Source organism: Triturus cristatus, chromosome 2_1, assembly GCF_964204655.1.
Source record: "Triturus cristatus chromosome 2_1, aTriCri1.1, whole genome shotgun sequence".
Taxonomy (NCBI): domain Eukaryota; kingdom Metazoa; phylum Chordata; class Amphibia; order Caudata; family Salamandridae; genus Triturus; species Triturus cristatus.
In genome coordinates, this window is record NC_140581.1 from 833,025,304 (window position 1) to 833,048,129 (window position 22,826).

Below are 22,826 nucleotides of genomic sequence, written 5' to 3' on the forward strand. Positions count from 1 at the left end.
TAGGGGGGGCTTACGGTGGCACTGTGAGCTAGCTGGTTGATAGGCCAACATATCCTGTAAGGGTGTTCAGAATCAGTCATGGCACCAAGCCCATAGTTTATGTTGTTCAAACAATGCGCAGATCTTATGGATTAGTCGAAACTACACGACAATGTTTAAGGTAAAAACTTTCATGTCACACTTTTAAATGCCCTGCCCAATGGGCAAAAAGGCATATTGAAGATGACTTATTGATATTTAAAAGGAAGGTTTAGGCCTGTGAAAATGGGTTATTTTGACAGGTTGAATATGCAGTTAAACACTTTATAGCGCGGCTATCGGTGGCAGGTTGCAGTTGCGCTTACATGGTCACTGTAGTGGATGGCACAATGGGTCTTGCAGTCTTCCTGTGACATTTAACTTACCGGCCCTGGGCACACCTTGGTATCACATACTAAGGAGTTAAAGGTAAGTTGATTATGGTAATCAGCTGCATACCAATTTCATCATGTTGAAAGGAGGAGTGCAAGCACGTTACCACAGCGTAGCAAGGCTAAAGGGTACAGACAACTATAGCCAGCAAAACATAGGGTTCAGCAAAAGGCAACAAAATCCCTGATGACCCAGCAGAAAGGGGAAACATTCCAACATTGTCTGCGCAACCTAACAATACCTATTCTTCTCTAGTCTATGTAATTGTCCCACCAAACATCTGTATGACCCCAAACCGCCCCATGATAATTTAATCTATCATAAAGGAGTTGGAATAAATGCACGGAATTGTTCCTTGAGAGCAAAAGACTAATCCCAAAAACCAATCATAGCCAATAACCATAGGCTAAACAATTAATCCTGGATTTACAAGTATCACTTTAACACCCTGCCTTGGGCAGTTAGCACAATATATGTGCAATTACCATAAAATAAATGACAATGAGCTGGATATGGTAATGGCACATTATGGATGTTCAAGCATTTTTCTAGAAAGGTAAGTATACAGATAGTTCGATAACTTGACCTAAATAAAGGAAGAACTAACTTTCCAAGCAAAAAAACAAGCACTGGCTAAGTCAATGGGTCTGGTGTTGGATCCAGTCTACTGTCTTTGATAATTATTGTGTTTTTGTAAGTTTTTGTCAATCATATGGGATAGGCTGAAAGCCCATTCGGAGATGTCCGTGGTGTGTGTGCATGCACATGTATGAGTTCACAAGGAAGGCCACTCTGAAGTGCTTTAAATGCCCTTTCTAAAACATGGACACTTCAAGCAACCCATATGGAATGTGATGCACTGCAATCATGGGTGAGGGCCCATGTAGCAGTGTCTGGGGAACTGGTGGGTCCTCAGACACATTAAAATAACTAATAAGGGACTACTTTCTCCGTAGGTGATGACATTGTGATTGTGCCTTCAAAAAGAAAGGAACAAGCGGGCTGACCCCAAGCCATGCTGCGATCTGCGATGGGTGGAAGCAAAATGTTGATGAAAGACCAATGGATGGAGAGGGATGGTGAAAGCCTCTGTAGGCAAGTATATGTTCTACAAAAATATTTACCAGAAACAAAAGATCTTGCCTAATGCCAGATCTATAAATCACCCTATTAAGATAAAAGAGGAAAAAAACGCACCCTGCACACACAAATTCCACTGCTATCTTTTGCAAATACGTTTTCCATAGCATAATTTCTTTCTGCTGGCTATGATTTACATCTTACTTCATACAAATCATGCATACAGTTCAATGTATGGCAACGTGACCAGAGGGGAGTCAGGCTATCTTCAAGAGTCCTACCCGATCTACTGATAAAGTAAGAGTCCTTCATCGTCATGCGAGGCCTTTTAAGCCTGCTTTTAACAGATCTGCCTTTTGCTTGCAGTTCTTTCAGAAGGTTTTTACATATATATCTTCTCCCGCCTTTCAAAGTGTTCGGACACGGAAAGTGCTTCATGTCAGGCATGCTAAAGTAAAGCTTACTAGCCACCAGTGAGGCTCTGCGTTCAAGTGTCTTTAGATCTGGATGTCCTCCTTCACAAGGCATTTAGCCCATGGAGCTTACCTTTTTTGTTTAAAGTCTGTCTTTAACCAAGACCTTTTGTATTTCCAAAAAATCTTTAATATACATATGCATATAAACATAGAGGAGTGTGCAGTCAGACAGTTTCTTCTGTTAGTCTATTCAGCTCTGATTCACATTTTGCTTTTGACTTCCAGAGCCTACATCCAAGGGCAATAGATCTGCCCACTTGAGTTACTGGCTTCTCTCACTGTGACTGATAGTACTTTTCCTGAGCACAATTCGGCCATCTCCATTTTAAGTAGTTTACTTCAGTGTCAGTGCTCGTGGGAGAAAGTTTCCTTTTATGAATACTCTTTGAAAAGTTTTTGTTGCCTGAACCTGGCAGTTCCATGCAACCTGCTACTGGGTCACTCGCTTGTCTTAATGCGCACAATTATTTTAGTGTTGTAAAATGGTCATAAACCATCTTGAACTGGTAAAATGATAATGAAGTATACCAAAAAGCATTAGTGGGAAGCAACCTGTGAATTGTGTATGCGTGTGAGCAGAGGCTGCCATCTTTGACTTAAGTTACACTTCCTAACAAAATGTATTCTAATATGGAAGTGTGTGTTGGCACACATGCGCATACACAGCGGTCCATCTTACAATACTTTTTATTTGTACTAAAGCATTACTTTACCGTTCCAAGATGTCCAACGTGTTGATTTCTTGGAACGGTAAAGTAATATTAAACTACATCAAATGAAAAAAGCATTGGCAAAGCCAAACGCTCAGCAACCAAAGTCCGACCTTTTGGAGGAATTTAGGGGCACATGCATCAACATCTGAATTTGTGATTACCAAATAGCGATTTTTAAGGAATTGTTATTTGGTAATCGCAAATGCCTATGCAAGTAGGAGTCGCAAAAAAATGTGCGATTCCTTAACATTTCCTAATAGCGATTCTGTAAATAGCGAATCGGTATTAGGTAAGGAGACTCCATTTATTCCTGAATGGTAATGCAATCACAAATTGCGATTACCAAATTGGTATCGCAAATTGTGAATGCAAAGCCAACGGTACCCGGCGGCCTAATGGCCCCCTGAAGCACCTCAAAAACAAATGCAGATGTGCACATTTAAAGCACACACATGCCTTAACGGCAAGTGTGCGCTACATGGCCCTTCGAAAAATGCATTTTTGTGCATTTTTCAAAGTATGCACATATTACCATCAACATGAAATAGATGGTAATTAGTGTTTCCTAAATGCACAGTTCGCATTTAAGAAAGGCTTCTTGCATCTGAATGAGGGTATCGCAAATTGCGATTACCTATCTGCATTTGCAGTTTAGGCAATCGCAATGAATTGCGATTACCTAAATTGCGAACTGCCAAAAAGGTACATGCATCAGAAAATGCCCTTTTGCGCTCCCAAACGGACTTTTTTGCGAATCACACTGTTTGCGATCGCAAAATGGTTTGATGCATGTGCCCCTTAGTCAGTTTATGCAGTCTGAGCAACATTGCTGGTAAGCAGCACTTCCTTTAGTAGAATAAAAATTAAAGATAAATCAGTACGTAACATGTAGTGCTTTTTTTTACATCTATGTCCACAGGCAATGTTGTCAGAGTGGAAGACTACATGACCATGTAGACTTCTTGAAACAGTTCTGTGCCCTGGTACTACTGGTTATAGTCTGGTTTGACAGCGCAACTGTCGCCAGACAATTACTTGAGAACACCAGGAGACGGGCTTTGGCTCCACCCACATGTTGGGAGCAGGAGTATATGTTTTGAATAGGAACAAAGTGCGTGCTTCCACAAAAAAGTGCTTGCACTCCACAGCTATGATCATTTTGCTTATGTATTGAGCTGCATGAAGTTGAACTTTTAAGGGCACACACATGCTATCAAATTAGCTTAGATAACTAGATAATTAACTAGATCATTTGTGGTATTTTTCTCTGGCAGCAGCAGGGATGGGAGGAAGGCAGTCATTAACCTACATGGATTTTGAACTCTGGATGGACAGTCCAACTGTCACCTGACTTTTAATGTACACCAACATTATTCTACCATTCTTTCCTTCTCCACAAATACATATCTATTTCCACGCCATCTACTTGCAATACTTCACATTACTATACAACCAGCCGCGGCTTGTGAAGGTAAGTACGGTGGGGCCGGGTTGGGGGGGTGGGGGGGGGACGGGGGACGGAGGATTTTGGCAGACGACCACAAGAGTAAATTAAATAAATATTCAATTTTCCCTCCTCGTCGTCTGTCGAAATCCAACCGCTCTTACCTGCAAGAGCCGCGGCTGTATACAACATTCTTTTAAAAGCCAGACCCATTGGCATTGCCAATGCTTGTTTAAAAGTGTTGTCATAGCCTTCGCCGTGAAAGCTATGAACTCCTTGGTGCAGTCCAGCCGGGTGAAAGGATGCATGCTTATGACTTCCACAAAAGGCCCAGCTGAGCTCGCATGTTTACAGATGCGTGGTCTGACGCGACCCCGTCCTCAGGCTTTCAGAGCTCGCGCTTCTCCAGAGGCCCAAAGCCGCAGGAAGCAGAGATGCCGGCTCTGCCTGCACTTTAAGGCCGTTCTGGGAAATACAACGATTTGAATAAACAACCCACAGAAGATGGGGTCTAAAGTGTTTCCGTGGTTGTGGGTTGCTGCGACTGAGTAACTGAGATGAGCTAATAATATGTTTGCATAAAGGGGGAAGCCGGCAGAGCAGAAATTGGTTCTTTTTGCTTTTGCGAAATTGTGTACAATTTTCCTTTTGCTAATAAAAGATTTTAAGGTATAAGCAGAGCAGAGGAGAGGGACTTGCAGAACACAGGTTAACGTTGGTAGGTATTAATCATGATTTTCACCACTGTAACGTGCAGCCTTTCACGCTCTCTTCCTCCATGCATCTAAGATGTCGATTGACGACACCGGAAGGGACTGTAATGCTTTAAAAATATCTTGGCAGCCACTCCGTTCAAATCATCCTGCCAGGGCCTTTCAGCTCTGGTGGCGAGCTGGATCTACGCATTGCCTCCTCAACCTTCCCGCATCCCGGTCTTTACTACTGTTAATAACCTCCTCCAAGCAAAACGTGACTCAGCTAAAAATATGAAGAGGAAACCACCCATCTCCCTTCACCTCTAACCTCGCCCTCTGGCCCCTCCCTGCCCCGGAAGGTCCACAAAGAGAAGTGTCACCTCAGCATTTCCTGTCGTCATCAAGCACGTCTGGGATCAAGATGGGAGAACATGGGGGAACAGAATGGTGTAAGTACTGGGACGAGGAAGGGTAAACCAAGTAATTAAGATTGCCTGTAAGTAATTGTCTCTTTCTAGTATTCCACAGAGTGTGGCTGCTTTATAAAGGAGGATGCTGAAGAGCCAAATAACAGCAGGGAGTAACAAACCGTTTCATCCATCCTTAACCAACTTTCCTGCTTTCTCATGTCAATAAATTCAAAGAGAACATTCGTCAAAGCGTTCTATGGAGTTATCAAAAAAGGAGTGCAAGCTGGCTATGACACAATGTTAGGTGAGGGAGGTGAGGAGACAGAATTTGTATTTTTAGGGAAGAGAGTACAAAGTTCAAACTGAAAACTGGTCTAATGTAAAGGAACATATAAAGAGAAACACTGGAAATGGGACTGAGCACATAGGGCCCAGGAATAGCTTCAAAGATGCCAAGAACAGGGCAGAAGTGGGTGTGCACATTAACAAAGGCAGAATTATGGAGGGATGCTAGCCCATGAAATTCCTTAAAATAATGCTCAAGAAATTATACAGAAAATGAGAGCAAAAAACTGCCAGTGAATGGAGCCAATAGATGGGGAGATGTGAGCAATGGGAAAGTGTTACCCCACATGCATGTGGGTGGTTCGTCACCCGCAGACGTTGGAGGTCTGTGGAGGAGACAGAAGGAAGAATTATACATTGTTAAACTAATTGGGTAGCTGGATGTGTTAAATAACATGGTCATCTGTCTCATTAGAGAACAAATCTAATTCTCTCTCTTCTTGTCCCTCTTGGTCCTTTCTAGGTATGGTTTGAGCGGGTGTTGTTATGTTTAGCCAAAAATGAACTATTTCCAGATGGCTTCAAATTTCCAACAACAAGTGCCATGAGGCGCTTTCTGCGAATAACCTGACCTTAGTGACATGAGACGCGTTCCCTGTTCAGCTCCTCCTGAAACGGAGCACTCCGAAACAAACCACTACCGTGCCCCGGTGAGGATTAAAATGAGGAGGAAAACTGATTTCTCCCCCATTTGGGACGCATCGGCTTGCAATTAGGTGCAATTACCAGCTTGTCCTACTGAGTAAAATATGTAGGATGGCTGAACACGGCGAGTTTCAGGTAGGAGATGATCAACATACTAGCCTTGATTACTGCTTTTTGATCATCTTTTATGTTATGATTAAAAAAAGAACAAAGAATTCTGCAGTTTCTTGTGCTGCCCAAAATACATATGGATTGCCTCCCACCTCCAAGGAGACCTTTTGTCTCGGGCATAGGTTCTCTTTTAAAACCCCTCTGTATGTTCGCTTACTTCCGAAACCTAGGGTATATCAGATCCCCTCAAATGTCTAAGATACAAAAGATATTCTGAATATCATCTCACATATCAATTGGACATCAATGGTGAATCTCTTATTAATCCTGGATGTAGAGGCCTTCCACACAAGCTTCAACCAGAATGCAATATTTTCAACCGTTGAGAGACTGATGAGAGCAACGAACTATGACTAGAGTTTGTGAAGGATTGCGTGATCCTGGCCCTTAAACCAACTTCTTCCAATTTGAAGAGACCTCATAATTGCAAATATACAGCACTTCAATGGGCAGCACATTTGCTCATAGCCAGGCATGCCTGTACATGCATGTTTTTGAAGACAAATACATCTATTCCAACCCTTATCTCTCACTAATATCATGGAGAAAATATATTGGCGATATTTTAGTCATCTGGAATGGCACCATGGAAAGTGCCCATGAATTCACAAACCAAATCAACACTAAGGACCAGTTTCTCAAATTCAGGTCTACATATTTAACAGAGAAACTTTCTTTCAATGACTTGGAATTGGAGATCAATGATAATAAGGTTCACACAACCACATTTCATAAACCCACAGGTTGTTATATCCTCTTGAGACAAGACTGTTATCATCCAAAGGGCTTGCGAGAAAATCTACCTTACGGCCAATGAACATCGAAGCACTATCTGAGGAAAACGAGCACCAACAAAACATACTGCCCATTATTTGAAAAATAACCATAACCCAAATGAGATGGAATGGGCATTTTTTGACCTCCACACCTTGGGCGAACTCTACTCGGACGCTGTGCTTTTCCTATTCGCAGATCTGAACGACTAAACTGGCCTCCTCCCCACACAATTCCTTACGTACATCTCCATCATACTCACATTGCAAGCACGATGGTGGCTACTACAATCTGAACCAGGCACGCACCAGATGCTCCACAATGTACATCTTCTAGGCATGGGATGCTATTTGATAAAGTGGTTCATCAAGACGCTACGCTAGCACACCTGCCTCTCTCTCCTGGCACTATGAGACCGGTGGAGCTAGTACCTAGACCGAGTGCATAGCGACAAAGAACTGGTCGTGATTCTGGCCTACCCTGTTGCTATTTCTTGGAATGCACGGTTTAAATTGATACGATTCTATATTCGACACAGGGTATACTTCACCTCTGCACAGATCAACCGTTTCTTCATCTTACTGACGCAGCCTGTCCCCGATTCTTAGACAAGGATGCAGACTTCCTGCACATGCTGTGGTCCTGTCCAATGTTAACTACCTACTGGTCTTTTATCACTAATCATCTCTCCTGTGCCACTGGGTCCCCATACTACACACTTGGGGCATGTGGGCACTAGGCCTGTTCTCTTGGGCTAAAAAAAACAGGGTAGTCACCAAGTTGACGGATGTAGCGCTTCTACTCACTAAAAGGGGAATTATGCAGGCCTGGAAGTTGTGTACCCCGCCTGGACCGCTTGCCTGGACCCAGTCGATGTGGGTGTGGGTGACAGCGGAGGGCACCACCCTCCAAGTCGAAGATTTGCAGGGCCTCCGGAAGTTCCTGATATCGCATCAGTGGGATGCCATGCTTGAGCACTTCGGAGGGGACGTGCCAGACCCTGGCTCTCCGGGGCCAGCCCAGCTGTTCACGCTCCCAGATACGGAACATGGTCTCCACCAACAGACCCGGATCTGCCACCAGTCATGGATATCTCACCGGACACACCCCCTGATCACCTGACACTGCAAGACAGACTCACCTCCCCTCTTCTCCATATCACCTCCCCTGGTGTCCCCATTCTCCTGATTCCACTTTTCGCCTGCACCATAGTCACCTCTCTGGTACGACCACCTACCCAGCCATGGTGATAGACACATACACGCATGTGCTGAAGGGTGGGGCGCCTTCTGGGCACCACACGTGTGCAGCTGCATACCCTTAAGTTTGATTCCTTAGCTTTCTACCTATGCGACAGTGTACCTTCACCTGACCGCATCACTATCACTCCTTCTCAGGTTTGGGACTGCCACATCCTCGCACTTGTTATTAACTCATGTGTATTTTGTGCATTTCTGCTTTAATGTCTGTATTAACAAAATCATAATACAAATATTTGGTTTAAAAATGGGTACTATTTTAATCCAAAAATGACACATCATATGAAAAACATAAACTGTTTTAAAAAGAACAAAGACGGGAGGTTTAAACTTAAAACCGACCAATCAGTGGTTAATGAGGAGATACCTCGGAATGTACTAAATTTTTAACCATGACATTTAAGCATTGATATATTTATTAGTATTTGACTATTCTGAAATATCCATCCCAGATTTTTCCCCATGCGTTGCTTTACGATTTTTTCAAGATTTTTCATGTACTTCTGCATGTTTTTCCATATTCATGAATGGCTTGCCCCTTGTGTAAAAATAAGCAGTACTGACAGAAAATTGACTATTCAAAGCTGGCCTCCATGCACCCTGTGATATGAGGCGCTTGCCACGAATAGCCCCGCCTCAGTGACGTGACGTTCAGCTCCGATGGAGCACTCGGTAACAGATTGCTACTGCGTCCCAATGAGGTTTAAAATGAAACAGAATTCCTCACTATTTTAGAACATGGAGGCTTACAAATAGATGCAAATACCAGCTTACCCTAATTGGAGAAGTACGTAGGGCGGCTAACCATTGTGCGTTTCAGGTAGGAGAGGAGCAATATACATGCCTTGATAACTGCTTTTTACTTACCCTTTCCTTACTTCCCTGAGTCAATACAGCTAGTTCGGTGTTCATCAAGAACCCATAGCCCTTTTTTTAGGTCTCGCCTAGCTCAGCATGCATGCGCTGCTAGGAGAGGGCCTCTTGGAATCACTTCAGACTTCCAAGAGACTTCTCCGTGTGGGTCTTCCTCCTCCCACACATCCCATTGGCCTTTGCATGTGGCTTTCAATAATGAAAGCACGCAAATGGCCAAAGGCGGGGGTATGTCCCGCCTTTTTTGTAAACGTTCACTCCCATGGCCTATGGGTCTCGGGAGCGAACAGTGGCGTGCAGGCTGCCAGCTGCATTCCTGGTGTCTCAGGTTACACGTGTCGCGCTTTCGCTTGTTTACACAACTGGTGCGCCCGGGTAAAAAAAGTTGACACAAGATACCAGAAAATCACATCTCACTACAGAAGAGTGCTTTTTTGAAGCTTTCACAACATGATTTCGCACACCTCTCACAGAGTCATAACGCTGCAGGCCAAGAACTTCAGCCTCTCCTGTTGATTAAAAGCAGCGATGCGTCATGCTGGCATCAGGGAGCAGTGCCCAGGTGATTGTAATACAATCAGTGATGCGCATCACTAGCACACAGTTGTTTGTAGGGATCAGAGGTCCTCGGTGGGCGTAGAATGTGTTTTTACGTAGGAGGCGCCGCCTGCATCACCTGCTGCAAGCTGTTCTATTGAGAATTAATGAAAAGCGCGGTTTATCTGGTTGTGAGTCGGTACTGGGGGCCCTTCTTGGCATAGCGTCGCGGATGTCACCCCCGTCTGCCTGCGCTCACTGAAAGCGCCTTTGTCGCGCGAGTGTTCATATTTTTCATAATTTCCGGCGCCTTGTCGTATGTCGTCTCAGCGCTGTGTGATGCCACAATCAGCGCTTTTCATCTTTTTCACCGAGATCCTCTTCCTCCTGGGTAGTAATTACTGCCTGTTCCACAGACGCTGATTAAGATTCAGGGAGGGCCGGAAACCGTGAAGCGCCCAGAGTCGGTGTAGGCGCTCAACGCGCGCACTTGTAGACAGTTTGATGCAGTGGCCTCTTCTTCTACCTTTCTGAGCCTAGAGCTGCCACGTTTCAGAGGGTGTGACGCGACACATTTATCAAACACAAGTGATGTTCTAACTCGCGCGCCCCCACGCCGAGCCTGCTCGGGTGTGTTAAACGGTGAAATAGGTTCTGGCGCGGATTTCGCTTCTCATCTGCTTCCTTCCCTTAGAAGAGCTAATACAGCATTTTTACCTGGAGCGGTGCGCTTTAGCTGTTAACTTTATTTTACTTGTTCCAAGTGTCCAGGACGGGTGTCTCTCCCACTCCATATAATGAAAGTTTCAGGGAGGCATCTCTTCCTAGATGAAGCCATGCTTTGCCTCCTCCATCTGACATCCATAATAGGCCTGAGCGAAATTTTAACTACGTCAGCGTGATTTGGGTAATTTCATGTAACAACATTTATGTGATATTGTTGAGATTACGCTATTATGCCACGTTGCATAATTTCAGGGAAACATTGTACCACAAGATGTACTGTTAGGGTGATTTTTGAGTGCAAGTGGCATTTCAGGTAGATTTTTTGTTGTGTTGTTGAGTGAACTCAAAACTACAAATCTGAACACAAACAACAGTGTTTTCAATGCAAGGGCCAGTTCCTTTAACGTTTGCGGTCAACAAGGATCTTAGATTTCTTATCCAACCAGACCGCTTTGGTAATTTTTTACTGCAAAACTGCAAATCCAAATGCAAGCAACAATTTTTTGAGCCTTCTTGTAGGATTTGATTTTGTTTTCTGGTAGGATATGAAGCGGTCGTATCAGACACGAAAACACAAGCAACCAGAAATAATCTTGAAATTACATTTTTGAGTTGAATTTTTACCCATTTGTTTGAGTGCGAGATGCACTTTGTATAATTATGCATAATTTCAGATTAATTTTGCATAATTTGTTCTACAGCAAACTATGCAAGTTTTCCACACCCTTATTTTAGGACACATTTCTGCTTTTAGGCACAGTCTAGCGCCCTCTGATGGTGCCGGAGGTTTTTATGTAGATATGCCTAGAAGCGGTCTCCTTACATTTACTGACCTTGCGTGAGCTCAGTGACACGTAGGGGCAACATGGACACTATGCGTCCTGTCTGCACTAAAATGGGAACCCCAAAACAGAATTAGTCCAAAAATAACCTACAAGCACTTTAACTTTCCGAGTAGCCCGGGACAATGGCGGCCGCTTCTTTGAATAGGTCTCGCACTTACAAGAGTTTAGCTATTGCCATTGTAAATGACAATGCCTTTTATTTATGTTTTAATTAGCAAAACAGATAAATAAAAGGCATTTTCATTTACAATGCCAATGGCTTAAACTCTCGCAAAGGCGAGACCTATTGCATTGTAAATGCTTGTTTTTTTAGACACGGTGATACACTGCCACTCTTCAAAGACACTGATGCATGAATTTGGATTTGGTTTAGAGTGTGTCGTGCCAACCCCCACCGCACACGGCCTGCAGCCATCCTGCAACAGACGCCCACCCACCTCTTTTTTTTTTGTCCCATGGGAGTCCCACTGGAGCACATAGGGCCGCACTGGATCCAGTGAGAGTCCTGCTGGATCATAATTATGTCCAAAAGTTTCTTTTTTTCCTATTTTTGGCCCCCGGGTGAACACCCCCCTTAGGGGCCAGGGTACCCCTATCTTGCCCCCTACTATCTGAAAGTGCCCGTTTTCAGGACACAGGGACCCCGTCTCCATGTCCTGTAAAAGCAGCCACCACATTTTCTTTCATGTTGCATCAAGCAAATCAAATGTCTCGCACCTGGAGGACCACGAGTCAAGCAGGAGTGTGCCGGCCAATGGGGGGGAGGGGGGAAAGCACTGTTGACCATTCATCTAGTTCCAATTTTTAAATTTGTATCTAGCGGGACTCCTGCGAGAGTCCCATGGTATCGACTGTCAAGATATCTATACATTTTTAACTTTAATTGGTCATAAACTACTGAATAGATTTACACCAAATCTACAGCTCTCAAGACAGTGCCAATAGGATGCTTGCTTACCATTCATTTAATCTGCAGTGCACGCATCTGCCAGGGTCACAATCTTTAGACCAGGCCACTGTCATGGAAAGGTATTGTCCACATATTCACGGTTTTACTATTCCAAGATGGCCAGCACTTTGTTTCTAAATACGGCAGGCGTTCTGGAATTTCAAAACAATGAAACAACATGCATGTACAATACCATGCTGCTGTGGTTTTGTTTAACTTAATTTGTTATTGCAAGCATGTGCTTGCCATGTTTAGGCGGTAGCATATCTACTTTTTGTACTTTTATTCTTTTAATTTATCTTGCATATGTTATTGAGATTCTGTGTGAGTTTATTGTGGTTGTCTAGGTGTGTGAATGTAAGAATGAGTCAGTAGGTGGATGGATGGATCTCTGAGCACTAATATAAGTAACCAAGTGGATATATGATGACTTATTGAATGCCTAAACCCATCATTGACTGTGGAGTCACTTTCCTTTAAAGTATCAGCGCCTATGATACGGTCACATTTTTCCTGGACAGTCGCACACAGGTTTTATCCCTTCCCAGCTTCTTGTCTTCTTTCAAGTCTACCAATACTGGGTTCCTCATTGCTCAGCTCTTAACCTCACCCTTTTTAATTTGTATGTTTTCTTAAATAACTGATTTGATTGACTCGTTTGAAATAGAAAATGTTCTTATGCACAAGATACACAAATTATTTAAAAATTAGATGTGATGTTAATATATCTCAGCAATTATTGACGGTCTCCTTTGAGCACATGGCCCTCTTGATGAAAGGCAACGCTGGTTCTGAATTCTCAGATTAATCAATCAATCCAATCTGAAGATGGAGCAAAAGTCTAAGTGAGAGACAACAAGAGTGGGACATCCAAGCTTTAGTGGCTTATGCAATGCGAATAACATAGCAATCCAGTTTAAGAAATTGCATTTTTTTCTGCTTCATTCAGTATAACATTTGAAAAATGTGTAACCAGAGACTTAGAATGAAGGGTCGAAGAGAACACCCAGATCCAGAGTGGAAGGAGACAGACAGAGAGAAAGAGAGAGAGGCAGACAGAAATAGTGTCAAAGCATGAGAGAGAGGGACGTAACGTCAGAGTGACAGTAGAACAGAAGAACAGTTTTAGAAGCCTGACCGGGTGGGAAATAAATACCATAGAAGACTGGATAGTTGTTCGGTAGTCAGGAATAGTATTTAGATATTATGAAAACCCGATAAACGGGGAGGGAAAGGCAAATATGTTGGAGTTGTCCATATTAAAAGCAGGATAAACCAGAAGAAGGAATATAAACTGGACAGGTGGAATAACTGGAATAAAGAAGCGGACTGAGGGCAGACCATGATATAGAAAATTGTAGCCAAAGTGATAGGGGAAAAACAGCGATAGGGTAGAGTCAAAGAGCAGACAGGGCTGGGAGACATAGCCACTTTTCAGGCATAGGAGGAGTATGAGGACAGGCAGACGTGTGCCGCCCATCTTTTTTTTAAATGTGTGGTCAGCATACAGATCGAAATGGGTCCTCTGTATTTAGGCAACAGAGACATGGTGCCTATCCAAGAAGGCGGGTGCTTGTCACTTTTTTCCAGGGGTTTCCCAGCCCTCGTACTTTCCAGGACAGGCATACTACTGGTGCTACATGTGCATTATGATTTGTAGACATGGCAAGGGAGCGAGCAAGAGAAGTTGACCTCTTGTAGTTCTATTTCCAATGTTTGCAGTATGTTACTAAGTGTTCATTGCCGGTTTCAGATGTGCCACATTGTTGGTCTGTGTCTGTAACATCTCCTGTTCCCACCCTAACCCAACCACACTGATGGCCCAATCTCATCAGGACACGTCACACCCCCTTCTCCATGCACACAAGCATCTTCATGCTCAACATACACAACATACAATTAACAGAGTGAAAGGGCAAGCCTGAAAGCAAGTGGGGAAATACCATTAGGAGTCCCCAGAGAAGCCAAAGGGGTGCCCCTGTGTTTCTAAGTCAGGGGTGTCATGGGAGAGGTATCTGTTACACCTGTGAGATATCCAACCTGACCACCGATAAAGGGGAGATGTGAGCCTCTCTCTACTAGTATGTGTTCATAACGGAAAGGGAATTCATACTTGGGTTAGAAGCAAGAATTATATGAAATTATGTTAAGCAAGTATCAAAGAGCAATGGCCGGGATAGAAGATCTACAATAAATCCTGAGTCAATATGCTTTAGTTGTGAGTCCTCACAGTCCTGGCTGGTTCTATCTCGCTAAAATCTATGGGGGAGTTTTTTTAGGGAAGTCTGCTGCCTGCTGGGGACACTGTAAAATGTGTTGTCTGTCTTCGTGCATGACCCTCAACTGGGCCAGACTGCCTAGAGCATACCTGACATATTGCATGTTAGCCTTGAGCAACTGCTGTTTGAGGGCTAGGAATTTCCTTCTGGCCTCTTGTACGGTGATTCTGGATATAGAAAGATGTCATGGCTATCGAATGACAATTTGCCCTTTTCTCTAGCTAGTAGGAATGCTGTGTCCCTATCGTGGAAGTTCAATAGGTGAACTATGACGGACCCCACCGGTGCACCTGGGGTAGACCTAGACGCCAGGGATCTATGCGCTCTCTTCATCACCAGCAGTCATGAAAAAACATCCGTGCCAAAAGATTCCAAACGCAACCTTTTCACAGCCTATCTTGGCCTAATCTGTGATTCCTAGGATACAAATGTTATTGTGGCGGGACCTCACCTCTAAATCTTCATTTTTGGTAGTAATAACGCGGAGGAACGTTTTCATATTTTGTAGCGTTGCGCCCTTTGTTGTGAGTGAATCCTCTGCAGTTGAGATGCAATGTTTCCACTTCAGTGAGAAGGTCATCGTGTTCATCAAGTTGTGAGAGCGTCCATTTTGGAGTTGACGGAGACCAAACTCTCCTGCGTGGCTTTCAACAGCGACATCATTTCTTCATTATCTGCCCCGGAATTGAATTTGACTGTTGGTTATTGGCCTTATACATCATTAAGGTGGGTCCCTAATTAGCCTGGTGTTGCTGGCCCAATCACTGCAGCAGCCACTATGGCAGGACCTACTCAGCCACTCCACCGGCCACTGGCACAACACTCTCCAGCAAAGCTTTGTTTGCATATCCACCGGCAGCCTTAAAGCCGCTGAGTCCCACAAGTGGAGACAATTCAGCTCTGCAGATGCAGCACTCAAGGTGCAAAGCTAGGCACCACTGTTGTATGTGTGGTGATGGGGCCCCAGGGACACACACTAGTGGGGATTAGATCTGGTGCCCAGGGAGCCATGCACGCCAACTGTAGTGGATCCTGCCTTCACTGCCACCCCACACCAAGGCCAAAAGAGAGGGGAGGGGGCATGAGCAGATACAGTCCCCGGTGCGGTCAGCACATGTGGGGAGGAACATGTGTGCAGGGTGTGGGTAGGGTAGGAAGGAGGCCTCTCGGATTTGAGGAGGCAAGGTATCCAACCCCGCTGGCAGTCATAATGACCCCTGATCAGGATCTGTACTCAAGGGGATGCTTCCATTTCAACCGAGGCCTAGAAAACAGCGGAGACCCAAGCCAGGCCAAGTAGTAGACAATAGTGGCCGCGGGATATCTCTGGATGCAGTGTTGCAGATCCCACCTTCACCCCTACTCGGCACAGGCACCGGTGGTGGGGTTCTGAGCACAGAAACAGATCTGAGTCCCCAATGCAATCAGTACATACAGGGCCCCCCACATGTGTGGTACCCAATTGATGAAGGGAGGCAGCCCATCCGGGATCATGGAGACCGGCCAACGACCACTCGATATCTTCCCTGCATGCACTAGTAACGTGAGGGCCCAAGCTGTCAATCCACCCAGCATGGACTGTAATCAGCACTCCCCGGTCGCTCCACCAGGCATAGGATTCTGTCTCGGGCCTGGCCGCCTATGCGGCTCCGCTCACCCCTGTCCCGCAGTCTGACGGGCCCGAGCGTAATGGTAGATCCACAGTCAGAAGGGCAGCTTCACTCTCTACGATTCCTTGATAAGGATATCCACTGTCACACCAACCCCTGTCTCGGGCGCTGCCCACCCGGCACAGACAGCCATATTAGGATTCACAGTCTCACAATTGTGACAAAGCAATAGCTCTTTCTCTGGTTGGAATTGCTGCAGCGACCTCCTCTCGCTGCAATTGTTTACAGTGCAGAACACATCGGCATGCACCATGCATGTCTCTGCCCCTGTAAAGTCCTGATGGTGGCAAATACTGGTAAATAATTTTCGATTATGCCTCTTGACTGCAGGAGCACAACGCAGTGTGGCCATCTTGCTCGTCGGCTCTTATTACTAGTCGCCTTTGCCACGGGAATTGTCTGAAGGTAAGTGTGGCAGATGACCTGTTCTCATCCTTGTAGCTTATTCAGAATGGGGCGGGTCTCATGATTTGTAATCTTCCTACTAGATCGTCCTTGTTCCCCATTCTGAGACCTCTTCATTGGCGGTCAGTCCACAGATGTGCTATTTTCAAGCAAATTTGCCTTATACATCGAGTACTATATGCTGTTGGACCTCATTCCCTACTAAAGAGAGTCTCTTTCGATAGCCCTGCCAGGGCCCTCAGGGCAGCCAAGCAGGCCACCCCTAAAACAAGGCAAATTTACAGTGTAAAAATGGGGGGATGTTCCTTCTCACACCTCACTGCAGTCCATTGATGTGTTCCATTGAATTTACCACCCATGTCAGATCTTACCCAGTTTAAGAAACGTTTAAAAACACGACTCTTTGCATCTGCATGTTTTCCTGCTTTTTTCTGCACTTTTCCCTATGACTTCGGCACCGAGAATCCTTTCAGGGATGAATGTGCATTTAAAAAATCAACATACCGTAACATAACAGAGAAGAAAATGGGAGTTGGAAATGAGATCCAGTGACATGAGGAGCGTCCAACTGAGACAGATGTCAGGAGCCATATGTTTCAAATGTAGCTGAAGACTAAGATGATACAGGAATGAAGAAAATACAGGAAGGTGGAAGAGCTGGTAGCCCAAAAGAATACATAGATCTACATTCTCCAGTATAAGAATACGTTGTATGTGTGCGTCGAGGAAGGAGGTTCAGGTGGCATCTTAAAAAGATAAACTAAAAAAAAAGAAAAGCATTGCCTGGGTTAAGTGAGCAATGGCTCAATAAGTCATGTTTAACACATAGTGGTTGCAGAAAGCAAACAGCCCATAGGGCTTCTTTGAAGATCTCATCAAACGGACTGAACAACTGAAGAGCTGCCTTGCCTCAAACAGAATGTGCACGGGTTCTTTCAGGACTTGGGTGACCCAGTATGGGGTAACATTTCTTAATTCATAAAACAAGTTAGTAAGTGATAGCTCTTTGAATAATGTTTTAATGGATTTTAAGTGCTTATGCTACCATCAGTCAATAACGCGCACAAGGATTGAAGAGGCCTCATGCACTCCTATTAGAACCTCAAGGCCTTAAATTCTTAAAGATTGAGAAAGGCAAGAGCTCATATGAGACAACATTCATAAAGAAGGTCAGGAGGAAGATCTCTTGATTGACTGATAAGGACAGCAGAACATCATCCTTTTTAATAGTGTCTAAGGATTCTGTGCCTCGACAGCCTGACTCTCCATCAAGTCACATACCAAGTCACCACTTTCTAGTAGCTGAAGAATATGGATTCAAAAGACACAAGAGCAAAAACGCAGAACAACACTTTAGTTGCAACCAAAAAATGTATTCCTAAATTGCTGCTCTGCAAGGAGTAGCCCATTAAAGTAATGCTTAAACAGTTTTAATTTTCTCAATTTGCTGTGATAAGCCTGGATATAGGGGCCAGCAAGTGGCAGACAGGGCCTGTGTGAATCAACCTGATAACAGGACTGGTCGAAGAGAATGTCAACAATATAATATGATGTAGGAAGCATCTGAGAAGATTGATGCCCGTGTCAAGAGTACTGTGAGATTTGGTCACAGGCTCCTTGCCTCAGGTTCCATGATAATATGTTTAGAAAATTTAACAGAGATGTAATGCCAGAGCTGCCTGTTGAGGCACAAGAACACCAGCAACAGAAGCAACACATGACCCCTGCCAGTTTCAAAGGGTGAAAGAACGAAATGATTGTGCACTATTTTGAGTTATCAAAATCATCTAATACTCTGAGTTTTGGAAATTCTGTGGAGCGCTGTGGGCATACAAACAATGGATGAAAAAAGTATAAATGAAAGGGACAAATCCCTGTAGGAGAAATAACCCCCTACAGAGGAAGGGTTTGCCTGATCACTGAGGTATTTTGATTTGACCATAGTGATCCCAAAAATGATTATTAAAAAACCTTCACAACTGGGGTCCCCATTTTTCAGGAAATTGTCACTTCAGGTCCACCTCACACGTCTTCTGGATCCCTGAAAGGTGAATAACCCATAAATGCTTTCACCCAGCACCCACAGCCAGAAACCAGACTTAGTGGCACAGAGACCAGGAGTGAAATTTCCCCTGATTGTTTGCCTTGAACATAATAGTAGTGCTGTCGTTGTAAATAAACACCTTTGTTTCTGACTGATAAGGTGATGAAGGTCTTCAGCACCAGGAATACGTATTTCATTTCCAAGATGTCCAAGTGGACATTGTTCTTGCAGAAGTGTTGTACCGCTTCTCAAGCAAATTATGTCTGCATGCTTCAAGCCGCTCAGTTTCCTAAAAAACAAACCTTACGTTGTAATTTCCCAACCTCAACTTTCGGGAAAATAAATCAAGTATTCAGAGAATTAATGTGTGTAAAGGATTTCAGCAAAAATAAATAAATAAATAAATGAAAAATCCTATGTTGCTTTGTAATTGCATAGTTGGTCACTACCACTGATGCAGACTTTTTCGCACTCTGATTTGTTTCTGACACGGGATAGAATCCATGATTGGAAGAGTGCTTGTTCGGTATCAAATGCGTGAAGCATTGGATGGTGTGGATGAGGACTTGGGAGGTCTAGTGGTTGGGACTTGGTGATGTTGCTGCACTTCTGAGGAGTGTGAGACTGATAGAGTTTTGCTTAGTCAATACACACCTCCAAGGGGAAGTCCTTGGGTTGGGATTGAGTATTAAATATACAGTCATTGTTTGTCCCACATACTGTAGTGGTTCTCTCTGGTACTTAGCATCTTGGTAAGCATATTGACGCCAAAAGCAATAATTCGTGCAAAAAGAAGGAAAGGGTAAAAACAACCGTTTAAAGCTCTACGGAACTAAATGCAGAAAACGAGCATTCATATGCAAGTTGGGAGGAAGTTCCAGAGGTAGGCAGGTTGCACTGAGAAAGTTGTATCTCCCATCCACCTCTATTAGCACTTGGGAAAGATGAGCAAATGCGCTGCCTTAGAGAGCTGCTTTAGATTTTAAATTGTTCCTGGGAATGTAAATATGGAGTTTATGTTTTGGTCTACATTGTAAATTGCCTTGTGAGCAATGTAGACTGACTTGAAGGGTATGTATCTATCCCTAGGATCCACTGAAGGAGATAGAGCCATTGTGAGGTTGTCTCTGTAGGAGTCTGATGGCAGCGTTTTGAAATCATTGTAGCCTTTGCAGGGGGTAAGGGGCGGTCATAGTTACAAACTAATAGCGTAGGCATAGACAGACTGGAGAGTATACGTTTGAATTTGGCCTGGACAATCTGAGGAAATGCTGTAAAATGTACCTCTGGGCTTTGGCCCTTTAAAAGAAGGACGACAGACTTTGTTTTGGGGTGCCCGAAGACATACAGTAGCTACTGGGTCCCAACCACGGGGTTTGAGGTTGTTTGCTACTGGTATCCGTCCTACTATGGCTCTGCAAACTGGGCCTAGTACAAAACAACCCCTTCCATACTTCAGTGTCAGGGTAGTGAGAGTGAGAGTGAGCATTCACAGGCTTCACAGGCAGGTAGTGTGGGGTGCCTGAGCTCAGCACTCAACAATCAACCAACAGGCACAATAACTTCAATGTCCAGCCCAGTGCTTGTCTTTTTAAGAAAAAGAAAGTCGTTTTAGTTACACAGAAGTGCTATAAAATGCACAATCCACCTTAGTTACACAGGTCAGTAACCCTGAGAACGATTCTGCCTTGTTGTGATACACCCACCAAATTCCCTTTGTAGTCTGTTCTGGGTGACCTCTCTTAGGTTAGAACCCTCCTCTCCCTTTAATAGTAAGGCTCAGATGGAGTCTTAGGTTTCCCCCACCAGTCAAAATCTTCTTAGCACTTTGTGGTATAGCTGGTAATTGATACTTTTTGCCTTGCTCCTTCAGAGTGATTCAGGCAGCTCTGCTGTACTCCTACTGACAGGGGCTGTGATGGGCAAGAATAGTACAAGGCCACCAAGTAGGCCAGGCGCGGGCTTCATCTCCATCTACACACCTGCATGGCTTAGTCCCATGCAGGTGCGGTCCCGGCTGTTGTATCTTCCTAGGTAGATTGTGGACTCTGCCTGTGCCAGCGCACGTAGTTAAACACCGGATTGGGTCGCTCCTAGCTCACTCTAATGTAGTCAGTTGTCTCTGAATGTCCCTCAGTCCCTGGGGCATATTGGGCCTCTCTTTCATGAACAGTTACTCCTCCTGCAAGGCTAGACAAACTCTTTCCCTCTCTCAAAAGGCTGGCAGGCATTTCGGCACTTTAGGCAGATTCTCCGATCCTCCAGCAGAAAGCGTGAACTCCAGGTGATATCTCCTCACCACTTGGAAACTGGCTGTCAGGCAGGCACTAATTCTGTTTGGACAGCAGTCCTTCGAGGACTTTGCAGAACACTCCCTTCCCTTGTCATGAATGACTTAGAACTGGAACAAAGTGGGGTTGAGTCCCACATTTTACACACATTTTCTTAACAGGGAATGAGGATTCACCATCCGCAACAGCAGAACCCGTATGGGGTGGTTCTCTCTTCAAGCATCTTCCTCAGGTTGCTCTGCAGAAAAGGCTTTGTGCAGAGTGAGGTTTCTCACACCCGGTAGCACATGGCTGTCTCCAGACTGGAGCAACAACAACATAAGCAGAATGAAGTGCAAACTTTCTATCAGCCCAACTGAAGCAGTAATCAGGGGTAGACAAAGGACAGGCCTGACCTAGAAACATCTAATATTGCACAACAGAAACTGCAGTCCAACTCCTCATCTCAACCATCAACCAAATGGCAGTTTTCAGGAAGAGCTAATTAATAGCCTCTTGCTAACAAAAGGCCTCATAGAAATTTATAAACTTAACCCTGTCTCCATCCTCCTCACTAATGTGTCTAGATGTCTTCCTCCAGTCACACCAGTCACAAAACACCGGCATTACGCTTCCACTCTCAGGAAGAACAGTTCTCACCCTCCATCTCGTGCTATGCCAGGCAAGGGGCATTCAAAATGGATTCCACTGGCGTCTGTACTTAATACATACACACACAAACCTTCAAATAATATAAATCTATACATGTACTACACCTAGTAACATATACACACACACACACACGTACTCAAAATACGTATGCCAGTGCAAGGTTCTGAGCATACACATAACTTTTCAGGAGTGGCCTAGGTAAAAAGGTATAGTCATACAATTCATCCTTACAAATCACAGTATGCTGCCAGCACAATTGTATGCACTACAAACAGGAAAGTGACAGTAGTTCTCTGCACACAATGAAGACCCGCTTGGTAAGTCCCTCCAGGTCTCTGGACAGGTCAAGGATCTCATATAGTTAGGAACACTCCGAGGAATCTGCAAATACACTAAATTAGTGTGATGCTACTGCCAAAATAAAAGTCAGATTACCAGATACATACACAGTTGAGCACTCAGGGAAGGGGAATAGAATAGCTTACCATGAAGGAGATACTCCCATCCCAACAGATGACTTATTTTACCTAGTTAACCTATGGAGCTCCAGAGATCATTCATTATTTCATTGTTACTGGACTAGACAAAAGCCAAGGGCACAATTATGAAGGAATGAAGGCTTTTCCAGCTTCAAGGTGATTTTGGTGTTGAGAGCACAGTTACAGCCGAGGTGGCTGAAAGTCTCGACGATGTTGAGAGTCCAGTAAGGAGCTCAGATAAATATTGAAATTCACGAGAAGAATGGTAAAGTCTTTTAGAATGTTAACGGCTGATAATTAGGATGAAGGAAGGGCACGTATAGGCATCTTCTTCTCTAAGTAAGAGATCAGGTCTAATGCAGTTCTTTGTGTTTCATATTCTTCTATTCTGTATAGTAGGAGAAGATGGTGCACACTATCAAACATTACTGAAACGTTGAGTAAGAGGAGGGCTACCATGCTGCCACCCTGTACTCTCTGACTGTGAATTTGGGGTTGTCCGCAACAGATACTTTAAGATATGGTGCCAAGGATGGGCTTTAGATTGGATATTGTTCTCTTCAAAGAAAGCTGGTAGTTGAATGGAGGCTCAATCAATGTACATAGGAATTCCTTTTGCAATCGGTCAGTTGGGTGTAGTCTTGTTATCTCACG

General features: G+C 44.3%; 1 protein-coding gene and 1 long non-coding RNA gene across 3 annotated transcripts in view; one reads left to right on the forward strand and one right to left on the reverse strand.

The window, feature by feature from the left end:
- Positions 1-22,826, reverse strand: part of AOPEP (aminopeptidase O (putative)) — a 1,648,611-nt gene that overhangs the window by 1,304,965 nt on the left and 320,820 nt on the right. The gene's annotated exons all lie outside the window — the stretch shown is intronic.
- Positions 1-22,826, forward strand: part of LOC146865942 (uncharacterized) — a 68,821-nt gene that overhangs the window by 37,257 nt on the left and 8,738 nt on the right. The window contains exon 2 of the long non-coding RNA XR_014970361.1: positions 1,368-1,506. This is a non-coding gene — a long non-coding RNA (uncharacterized LOC146865942). The remainder of the gene's footprint in view (positions 1-1,367; positions 1,507-22,826) is intronic.